Raw genomic sequence first — 11377 nt, forward strand, 5'->3', positions numbered from 1 at the left:
GCAAAATACTGACGTGGATTATTTACATAACAACGGTAACTGATAGAAGCTGATCGTAGGGACATCAGTTTGGGATCCGGAGATGTGTAGGAACTTGTGATACAACGTTGAAAGTACAAATTATCTTATAAGAAAATTTGTAGAATGAAAGAAAAGTTTGATAATTTTGATTGACATAAACCCTTCCCAATTACGAAGTTAGCTAGAATATAAATACAGGAAACGAAACGTTATCTACCATGTGTGCAAAAACCAGACACCAGTTACAAGAGTCAAAGAACAATAATACTCTTTGCAGTTACAGAGGTAACTGGACCATAAATACAGGGAGCGAAAGGTTATCTACAAAATGTAGAAACCAGGCAATAATTACAAGAGTCGAAGGACATGAAAAGGAATCAGCAGTTGAGAAGAGAGTGAGACAGGTTTGTAGCCTGTCTCCAATGTTTTTCAATCAGTACGCTGAGAAAGCAGCAAAGGAAACGAAGAGGAAATGTGTAATCGGAGTTAAATTTCACAGAGAAGAAATACAATCTTTGAAGCTTTTTTACAACAACAAAGGACTAAGATTGAAAAGAATAGACAGTGACTTGAAAAGATGCTTGTAATAGAGGGAAAAAGAGAAACTGAAAAGAGATGCTAAAGGTAGTGATTTAATTTCACTATTACCATTTAAAAATAAATAAAGATGACTGAAGCAGAGAGGTTATAAAATGCACTGACAACAGCAAGGAAAACGTGTCTGAACAAGAGACAGTTATGAACATCGAATTTAGAAATCAATATCAGGAATTCTTTTATGGAGGTCCTGGAATCTTCTTGTATGAAGGCGAAACGTGGACGATAAACATTTCAGTGAAAAACAGAAGCTTTTGAAATGTGAAGCTACGGGAGAACGCTAAACATTAGATCCTACAAGTAATGAAGACGTGTAGAACCGAACTGGGAAGAAAAAAAATCTGGTACATTTCTATTACGATAAGGGATTGGTTGACGGGACACATTCCCGGGTATCAAGGCGTCAGGTTGGTAATGGAGGGAAATGTGACGGTAAAAATTGTACAGAGAGAATAAGGCTATAGAAAGGAGATTACAGAGGATGTAGGTTGCTGTAGTTACGCAGAGATGAATAGCTTTGTACAGAGTAGGATAGCGTGGAGAGTTGCATCAGACCAGTTTTGGGACTCATGGCCACAACAACAAAAAGGTACTTTGAATATTTCAGGTAACATACACACTTGTCTCTTCCGCTCTAACCGTTTGGTAACAATTTGCGCCTCTTCCGCCATACTGCGACAGAGGTTTCGCAGTGGTTAAAGGATTGGTCTCGTATTCTGGAGGGTGAATGTTCCGATACCTGTCCACCCATTAAAATTTAGATTTATAGAGAATGGCAAGCAAAATATACAAAAGTGAAGATATACGACAACCAAAACACCAAGACGAATGAGGAAAAAATAAAACGCTCTCTTGGGACCAATGTCAGAAAATTTTCGGAAAGAAGTGAATGCTTAACGGAGACAACAGAGAAAGCAGATGAGTGTAGGTGGCGTTCATATTACAATTACAAAACCGATTTCTTACGAACGCGTGAAATAACTCACGTGGCAGGGCACAATAGAAAAATACTTATAGTTAGTACAGTATAAATTATAATAAGAGACTTAAAACCGTTTAAAGGACAAAAAGATGTCGGCCAGGAAATCTTTACAGAGCATCTCTTACGTCACGACTTTGCATTGAGCCAATCTGGTCTGACAAACATAGGCAGTCAGTGCAAGTTCTAATTATCTATCACTTTTTCATGTGTGTGACGGTAGTAGTTAAGTATTTCTGACATGTAACATATTTAATTTCTTATTACATTACAAGCAGCTGGTATGCAAATTTATGGTTCGATATGGATCGGTACGCATGCGACGCGTGCGCTACCAGTATGATCCAAAACGCGACGCATAAAAATGGAATTTTTCTGGGGCTCGTACCTCGGGTTGTATTGGCGATAGAAAGGTAGGATCAAGTGTTCTGGATAGCGTATGGGTTATTCACTATTGGTACATTAGATCTACTGCATCGCATTATTTAACTTCATTGTATTGCAGTTCCAGCAAATTTTGAATTTGTTACTTTCTGTAACTGCTCTCCTAACTTCAGGTGAATTATATTGGTGATCTCATCGTCTGTTCTGGAATATTTCGTAGATACCAGAGTTTTCATTCACATAGAACACGTGACATTGTTTCCTTCTGATCCCTACACTTTCTGCAACCAACATTTTTTCCTTGCCTCTTCAGGTTATATTTACGGCAGTTCCTCATAGCAATGACCGCATCTAGTACCCCTGTTAGAAATATCTACATTTACTGATGAAAAAAGAACCACAACAGCAAGAAAGAATTGTGAGACATAAAAGAAAGGTGGTACGTGTGTTCTCACATCTGGAAGATGATGTCTATTCCAATTTTGCGTCAGTCGCATAAGAGTGACTTTAGTAGCGGATACAAATCAGGTTTTGTTTAAACAAACGCTGTAACGGTCATCAGCGTTAGGTACCTTTGAGATGCGACACGGTGAGCTGATATTAGTCAAGAATGACTTTAAGATGACAAAGACACCATTACCAACACATTACTGAGTTTGAACAAGTCCATGTAATAGGGCTACGAGAAACTGAATGTTTTTCGGCGATACTGCAGAACGATCTGGCAGCAATGTAGCTACTGTATATCAATATCGGCAGCGGTAATCATCAGAAAATGTGGTCGTAAGAAGACCGGGCTCCGGACAGCCACTTGGCGCTACCAAAAGGGAAGACCATCGTGCTCGGAGAATGGCTCTGGTGCATCGTACTGCATCTGCAGCAGCAGTTTGAGCAGCAATTAGCACCACAGTGACACAACAGACTGTTACAAATCGGTTACTTCAACGTCAGCTCCGAGCCAGACTCCCTGTAGCGTGCATTCCACTGACCCAAATAGCCGCCATTTGCGGATTCATTGGTGTCAAGCGAGAGCTCATTAGAGGGCAGGGTCGAGGTCTGTTGCTTTATTTGATGAAAGATGGTTCTGAACCGATACCAATGTCGCCGTGTGTTGTTTATAAGACTGGGCATACAACTGGAGCTATGGTCTGAGGCGCGATTTCGTACGACAGCAGGAGCACTCTTGTGGTTAACCCACGCACCCTGACTGCAAATTTGTTATTCAATCAGCTGTGTTGCCACCCATAGAATTCCAAGGAGCGTTTCCCAATAGAATAACGCTCTCACACACACAGCTGTTGCAACCCAACACGCTGTTGCAACCCAATAACGATTAATCGCAAGGACTCAATATAGAGTTGCACTCTGATTCGCTCTCGACAGAGGTGCTCTCCCAGTGAAGTACTGAGGAGAGACTTGTTCCTCGCTCTTTGAGTACACGTACGAGCGCACAAGCTCTCGTTACGTGTTCTCGCTCCAAGAGCGACAACGGAACGGCCCCTCTCCACGCCAGACGTGAAGGGGTATATCTTTCGGTCTCTTCCATTACTCCTTCAGCTCAAGGCGTCAGGAATATCGTCTGCCAATCAGCATTGCTCTTCTAAAACGGCAGAATGACGTTTCGTTTAAGGTGACCAATCGGGAAACCTGTAGGCTGGGCGCTCCCACAAAATGTAGCGGAATTTGCTTTTAAGCCGAACATGGGATCGTTCGTCCCTTTCACTCAGGCTCCACGGGCGATCGTCGTCTGATGTAAATAGGCTGAAAGGTCCTCTGAAGGGACCGGCCTCTAGGGGTGCGGTCCGCCTCTCCCGAACTAAAAGCTCTTGTGACCGTCGTGTCTTGAATGCGTGTGTGTGTACGCCAGCCTCGAGTATCTCAACCCCAGTGTGCACTTGTTATTTGCGTATCGTTTACATGGATTCATACAACATTGACTTTATCTTATCGAGTTTGGGTTCGAATGAAGCGTCTTGATGTGCGAAATATGATTGTGAGGGCGGAATATGTAAGCAATGAAGGTCAGGAGACCACGACGTTTTACACGGTATGGAGGGGCATGTGGTCAGACCGCTGCTCTTCCAGTGGGTTTGCAGACATTCCAGACTGTGGAGTCGCTACTGCTATGTCAAGTAACTTTTCAATTAGATCACGACATTGAATGCTCCTCTCATCGAGGAAAAATGCAAAATGGTCCAAAAAGCTTGTTAGATAGTAAGCAGTCGTTGTGGAAAAAAGACAATATGCAAGAACACGAACCTTATTTTATTGAATACAAATGGAGACAAAGGGTTGGCCTCCTCCACCTCCATTCTTCCTACCGAAGGAAGATCCGTCCACACCGCAGCAGTCACCGATTTCATCTGGTTCATGGCAGCAGGAAGTGGACGCGTGCTCTTCTGGACGTTTTCCAGGGCCATAGTTCAGGCTGGATGGCGTAATACGGCCGGAAGTTTGACGTACCCTGCAGCCACAGCTTCCGGCTCGTTGCGGCGCCACACTCCTGTATCCCCCGCCGTGGTCGCACTCCATACACGACGACGGTCCGTCGCTTTGAGGGAGACGAATGTTCTGGCGTAACCACAAGCTCCGGAATGAAGACGAATAGAAAACCAGAAAAGGCGGTGAGGGAGCGTCGGCCAATGGTGCAAGGAATTGGACCGCGCTGGGCCAGGAGCGACATCTGAAAGAAGTGAATATAATCGCACCTCCTGCCAGCTTCGGGGCTTAGATCGGCCCATTCGGCAACGGACATTCGTGCTACGCTATCAGATTGTCGTGATCTGTATCAAGTGCTTACTTGGACTCTGTGTATAGCAACTGTTTTCATGCCGCCTCTCGCTAGCGACATTTGCAAGTAATCAAAGTTAAGTATTATCAATTTGCTTATTAGAAATAAAACTACTAATGTTATTTGTTTGAATTGTTGTATAGCATTCCGAGAACGCAACATTCTTTAAGCACCCTATTAGCGACGAGTGGGCAAGACCCCACACTAATATCCACCACTTGGTTATTTATTACGTAAATAATGCAGTCTTGCGAAATTGTGATAATAGTAACCATATTTTAAAAATAATTTATTTTCTTGAGCAAAATACTATAGAAACCTTTATTTAACCCTCATAAAATTACATTTTACTCCTCAGAGGATAATTACCCCTGGTTGAGAACCAATGCAATAGAAGAACAGTTTGGACAAGACGATTGATTGTATCACCTTGAAAATGCACCCTGTCACCAGCGATACAACTGTTTGTGTGCAGTGACATTCCTGGACTGGCCTGCCCAGAGTCTCGACTTGAGACCAGTGAAGCATCTTTGGGATGAGTTGGAATGTCGACTTCGCTCCAGAAGTCAACGCCACCATCTGTACCTTCTCTGGTTCCGGCTCTTAAGGAATAATGGGCTGCCATTCCTCCACAGACAATCATTTATCCCATTGAAAATGTCCACAGCATAATTCAAGTCGTCATAAAGATGAAGGGTGGATATTTTCTACATTTCTGTGCAGTAATAGGAGTCCGGGTATCTGTTATCAGATAGTGTTCGTGTAAATGAAGTGACCTGGAAGTGTGGAAAGCTTAAAATTATATGAAAGTCGGATTCCCGTGAACGGCTATGGAAGCCTGATAAGTTTTCTTCCACTTGATGCAGGAGAGAGTTGCTGGTTACAGTGTGTACAGGGCTAATAAAATTCTAGATGACGAAGCTGAAAGAACTGTCATCTACAGAGCCGAACTGGTGAGCTTCAATATAAGACGATAAATCGGATATTCAGAGGATGCTGATGTGTGACTGTTGACCTATGTTGGTCTTGAACTGTTGCCTTCTTTAGGCTTCGGGGATATCACTGTGGGAGTTGAAAGAATCTATTTGAAGGTGGTACATTGACTGTTGAGGGCGTACGATTACCCATACCATGGACGGATATTTTTGTGTGGCAGTAATTGCGCTGATTGACAGCATAATTTCAACATCGCGAAGGCAACATGCAACATTTTCAATAAGTGTAGACTATGCTTTCATATGCAAATTATAAACATTTCAGCGTAGCCTCATAAATTAAGAAAAGGTTACACCAACTACATTTCGTATGTAAGAACAAATAACACAGTGTCTTTCTCATTCAGAAATCGCGTTTGACTGTTTTTTCTCAGTTTGAAGTTGAATTTAATAAACTTTCTTGAGACGAGATGCTTATGTCCACGAATCAGCATGGTTTTGGAAAGCATCAATCTTGCGGAACTCGGCTTGCGAAACTCGGCTTGCTGTGACTTGATATACTGTGAAATATGGATGAAGGGCAACAGGCTGATTCCATATCTCTCGACTTCTGGAAAGCATTTGACACAGTGCCCCACTGCAAGGTGTTAACGAAGATATGAGCGTATGGAGAAAGTTCACAGATATATAAGTGTCTGAGAGACTTGAAAAAAGAACACATTGACACCAGTGTTTCAGACCCACCATACTTGCTCCGGACACTGCGAGAGGGCTGTACATGCAATGATCACACGCACGGCACAGCGGACACACCAGGAACCGCGGTGTTGGCCGTCGAATGGCGCTAGCTGCGCAGCATTTGTGCACCGCCGCCGTCAGTGTCAGCCAGTTTGCCGTGGCATACGGAGCTCCATCGCAGTCTTTAACACTGGTAGCATGCCGCGACAGCGTGGACGTGAACCGTATGTGCAGTTGACGGACTTTGAGCGAAGGCGTATAGTGGGCATGCGGGAGGCCGGGTGGACGTACCGCCGAATTGCTCAACACGTGGGGCGTGAGGTCTCCACAGTACATCGATGTTGTCGCCAGTGGTCGGCGGAAGGTGCACGTGCCCGTCGACCTGGGACCGGACCGCAGCGACGCACGGATGCACGCCAAGACCGTAGGATCCTACGCAGTGCCGTAGGGGACCGCGCCGCCACTTCCCAACAAATTAGGGACACTGTTGCTCCTGGGGTATCGGCGAGGACCATTCGCAACCGTCTCCATGAAGCTGGGCTACGGTCCCGCACACCGTTAGGCCGTCTTCCGCTCACGCCCCAACATCGTGCAGCCCGCCTCCAGTGGTGTCGCGACAGGCGTGAATGGAGGGACGAATGGAGACGTGTCGTCTTCAGCGATGAGAGTCGCTTCTGCCTTGGTGCTAATGATGGTCGTATGCGTGTTTGGCGCCGTGCAGGTGAGCGCCACAATCAGGACTGCATACGACCGAGGCACACAGGGCCAACACCCAGCATCATGGTGTGGGGAGCGATCTCCTACACTGGCCGTACACCTCTGGTGATCGTCGAGGGGACACTGAATAGTGCACGGTACATCCAAACCGTCATCGAACCCATCGTTCTACCATTCCTAGACCGGCAAGGGAACTTGCTGTTCCAACAGGACAATGCACGTCCGCATGTATCCCGTGCCACCCAACGTGCTCTAGAAGGTGTAAGTCAACTACCCTGGCCAGCAAGATCTCCGGATCTGTCCCCCATTGAGCATGTTTGGGACTGGATGAAGCGTCGTCTCACGCGGTCTGCACGTCCAGCACGAACGCTGGTCCAACTGAGGCGCCAGGTGGAAATGGCATGGCAAGCCGTTCCACAGGACTACATCCAGCATCTGTACGATCGTCTCCATGGGAGAATAGCAGCCTGCGTTGCTGCGAAAGGTGGATATACACTGTACTAGTGCCGACATTGTGCATGCTCTGTTGCCTGTGTCTATGTGCCTGTGGTTCTGTCAGTGTGATCATGTGATGTATCTGACCCCAGGAATGTGTCAATAAAGTTTCCCCTTCCTGGGATAATGAATTCACGGTGTTCTTATTTCAATTTCCAGGAGTGTATTTATCGATACTTCGGCTCTTGGTCTTAGACTTACATTGTGTGAACGTGTGTTCTTCATGTCGGTAACAGGCTAGGGTCAGAAGGCAATGATTGTTATGTACACAATTTTGCTTGCGATAGCGACGTAGCCTACTTAAAATTGTTGATTAAACTTTCTGATACCCATTATTCATTATTATGCAATAACTGTTTTACGCAGTAAACAATACTATATTTTGTCAGTATTTCTATTTCTGTACAAATTTTTGAATAATAGAGCCATGCGGTTTACCACTTGTCTGCCTGTGTAGTTATTCCAGCCACGGTCATATTATGGAACAAAACCCCCATACCTGTAAGTAACTGATCGATCTGACTGCATATTACCAGCAGTTCAGCAAATAACCACAGCTGACATAGCACATAGGTAATTAGAGCGAATTCATTCAAGCCGTGATAGTTCAGCAATATGTTACGCGAGAAATGTACAGATAACCACCTTGGAGTTTCTTTATATGTTCAACTGTAGTTAATTTTTTCTGTTTTGTTAGTAATCGCGTAAAAAAAAATGGAATTTCATTTGAATATTCAGAAAAAACTCTTCAGAGTGATGCAGGTATTGGATGAACACACTCGAGCAACAAAAGAGGAATGGAAAACGAAGGATAGGGAGGCAAGGGAGAGTAGAGGGAATGAAAAGATGGGATTGCGAAGAAAACGAAAGGGATAAGGATTTGATGGAGAAGGAAGAATAGGAGATAAGAGAGAAAGAGAACAGTTAGAGAACAGAGAAGGCGTGAAAAAGACAAAAGGGCAGACTGTAACATGAAGGAGAAGCGTTCATGGTTTAGGGAATATCCCATCCGCATGATAATATGCCGAATAACGGACACAGCATTGCCGGCCGGGGTGGACGAGCGGTTCTAGGCGCTACTGTCTGGAACCGCGCGACCGCTACGGTCGCAGGTTCGAATCCTGCCTGGGGCATGGATATGTGTGATGTCCTTAGGTTAGTTAGGTTTAAGTAGTTCTAAGTTTTAGGGGACTGATGACCTCAGAAGTTAAGTCCCATAGTGCTCAGAGCCATTTTATTAGACACAGCATTAAAAAGGAAACGTGGAGGGAACGGCAAATGCACACGACTCTAGACCATCTTCTATAAGTACAGGTAAAAATACACTTGACTCGCATTCGGGAGGACGATGGTTCAACTCACGTCGGCCTTCCTCAGAGATGTTGGGAATGTGAGTCTCACGGGGAGTGTGCAAGAGATAAACCCCATGCAGTCGACTATCCTCTGTGCCCTCGGTGGCTCAGATGGATACAGCGTCTGCCATGTAAGCAGTCCCGGTCGAGGCACACATTTTCAGCTGTCCCCGTTGATGTATATCAACGCCTGTCGGCAGCTTAGATTCTTGATTTACCTATCATTTCATCCTGACTTAGGTTTTCCGTGATTTCCCTGAATGGAAGAAAAAAGGGCTCCAAGCTCTATGGAACTTAACATCTGAGGTCATCAGTCCCCTAGACTTAGAACTTCTTAAAGCTAACCTAAGGACATCACAGATATCCATGCCTGACGCAGGATTCGAACCGGCGATCGTAGCAGCAGCGTGGTTCCGGACTGAAGCGCCTAGAACCGCTCGGCCACAGCGGCCGGCCTCCCTGAATCGCTTCAGACAAATGCTGGAATGATTCCTTTGAAAGAACACGTCCGATTTCCTTCCCCATCCTTCCCTGATCCGATGGGACCGATGACTTCGCTCTTTGGTCCCCCCCCCCTCCCCCCCCCCCCAAAAAAAAGTACCAGACAACCAACAAGTGAAAATTTAAAACAATAGCAGAGATTTGAATGACAAAATTCGAAGTTATGAGGCAGGAAGAGATGAAAGTACTACAAAAGTAGTGTGCTCTGCGAAACCTTGTCGAAAAGGCATTGCATGCAATCATAAGATACCTGAAATCTCAGACATTAAAATTTCACAGATCTTAGGTTTTGATGGGAAATCTGGTACAAAAACTTAAACACGAGAATGAGATGAAACGGAAGAGTATTAATGTAACTATGCAATCGGTTCCTTTTGAAGCGTTGACAGTGCAAGATAATAATTATTTTTCAGAAATGATACGTTTCAGCAATAGAAATAGAAAAAGAGAATTCAGCACCATTAGACGTAAAAGGTTAAGATCATGAGTGTTGCATCACCTGACCATCTTTCACAACAGAATAGAAGGAATGTAAATATGGATAAATTTCAGCATCTGGACTTTTAAAGTCAAACGTTTGAAAACTGTAAAGGAGAGAAATTCAATGGTATCAGAAGATGAAGAGTTGATTTGGGGTAAATAGTTGTTATCCAGGCGTCCAGCGTAGGAGGAATTTGTGAATACGTTCTACGGTATGAGACAAAGCAGGAAAATGACAAAGAGAGAACTATCATTGGTTAAAAGCAAACATGGCGATTTTTTTTTTTGGGTAAAAAGGTAAGTTTGGTTTTACAACACATGTTGCATTTCATTAATCTAGAGGGAAAGAGTGGTAAAGTATTGTTGACACTGTGCAGCTGGCGAGAAAGTCACATTTCCAGGGTTTACTTGTGCAGAAAAAGCGCTACATCTGATGCCCGTCATGGACCTATAATGTCTTTCTCCTCGATCGTTTATTCTCGCTGTAATTGTTACACCTGTAAACGGGCACAGTATACTCATAAAAGCTGAAGCCTGCACTCCTTCATGGAATGCCAACCTTACTAAACCACCTGGTCAGCTTCGGATTTACAAAGCCAGCAATTTTCGTCTCCTGGACATCTAATTTGCAGTCGGAAAAAAGCTGAGGCAATAACGGTAGCTGGATCCTCGAATCCCCCTGTGAAACAAGTTTTTCTGCTCTCCGTCAGGAGTGACTTTTAATAAGCTGCAGGTTTGTTACACCAGGCTGTGTGGTACTTACGTGTTTCTAATAATGTGCTCCATAGCTATTAACAAGCAAGGGTGGCCATTATTTCAATATCGCAAAACTTTTTTATACAGTAGAGTTGTTGAATGATAAATAAGATCTAGAAGGTTCACCCCTATCTTCCTGCTTTCTAATTACACCATGAATCTTCGTGTTTGTTAAGCCCATTTGAAAACAGTTAGCCCTCTAGAATCAGCTATTAATACTCGACAATAATCTATACGGTAGAAACAAGAACTGATCTCAAAGACATTTCGCAACTATAGAGGCTGAGTAGGCGAATGTCACTGAATGTAATGTGCTCATACTTTGTCGACTAGAAAGTCTTTAAAAACTACATACTCCTGCGCTATGGGTACACGGCACAATACCCACTTTAAAGCTGAATCAATAGAAAACCTTGAGAAACAACACTACTCTAGCAAAATTCCTTTATAGGAAACTATAGGATTTGCAGGTGTTTAAAAATAAAGGATATGATTAGCATCGTTTGAGTCAGGAGCAATGTAACAAGCTGTAGGAGGGAAATGAAGTATATCTGTGCGAACTGAGCGTTATATAAGACTGCATTATTCTATGAGTATACACTGATGAGTCATGACATTATGATGACTGCCC

Source organism: Schistocerca gregaria, chromosome 7, assembly GCF_023897955.1.
Source record: "Schistocerca gregaria isolate iqSchGreg1 chromosome 7, iqSchGreg1.2, whole genome shotgun sequence".
Lineage (NCBI taxonomy): Eukaryota > Metazoa > Arthropoda > Insecta > Orthoptera > Acrididae > Schistocerca > Schistocerca gregaria.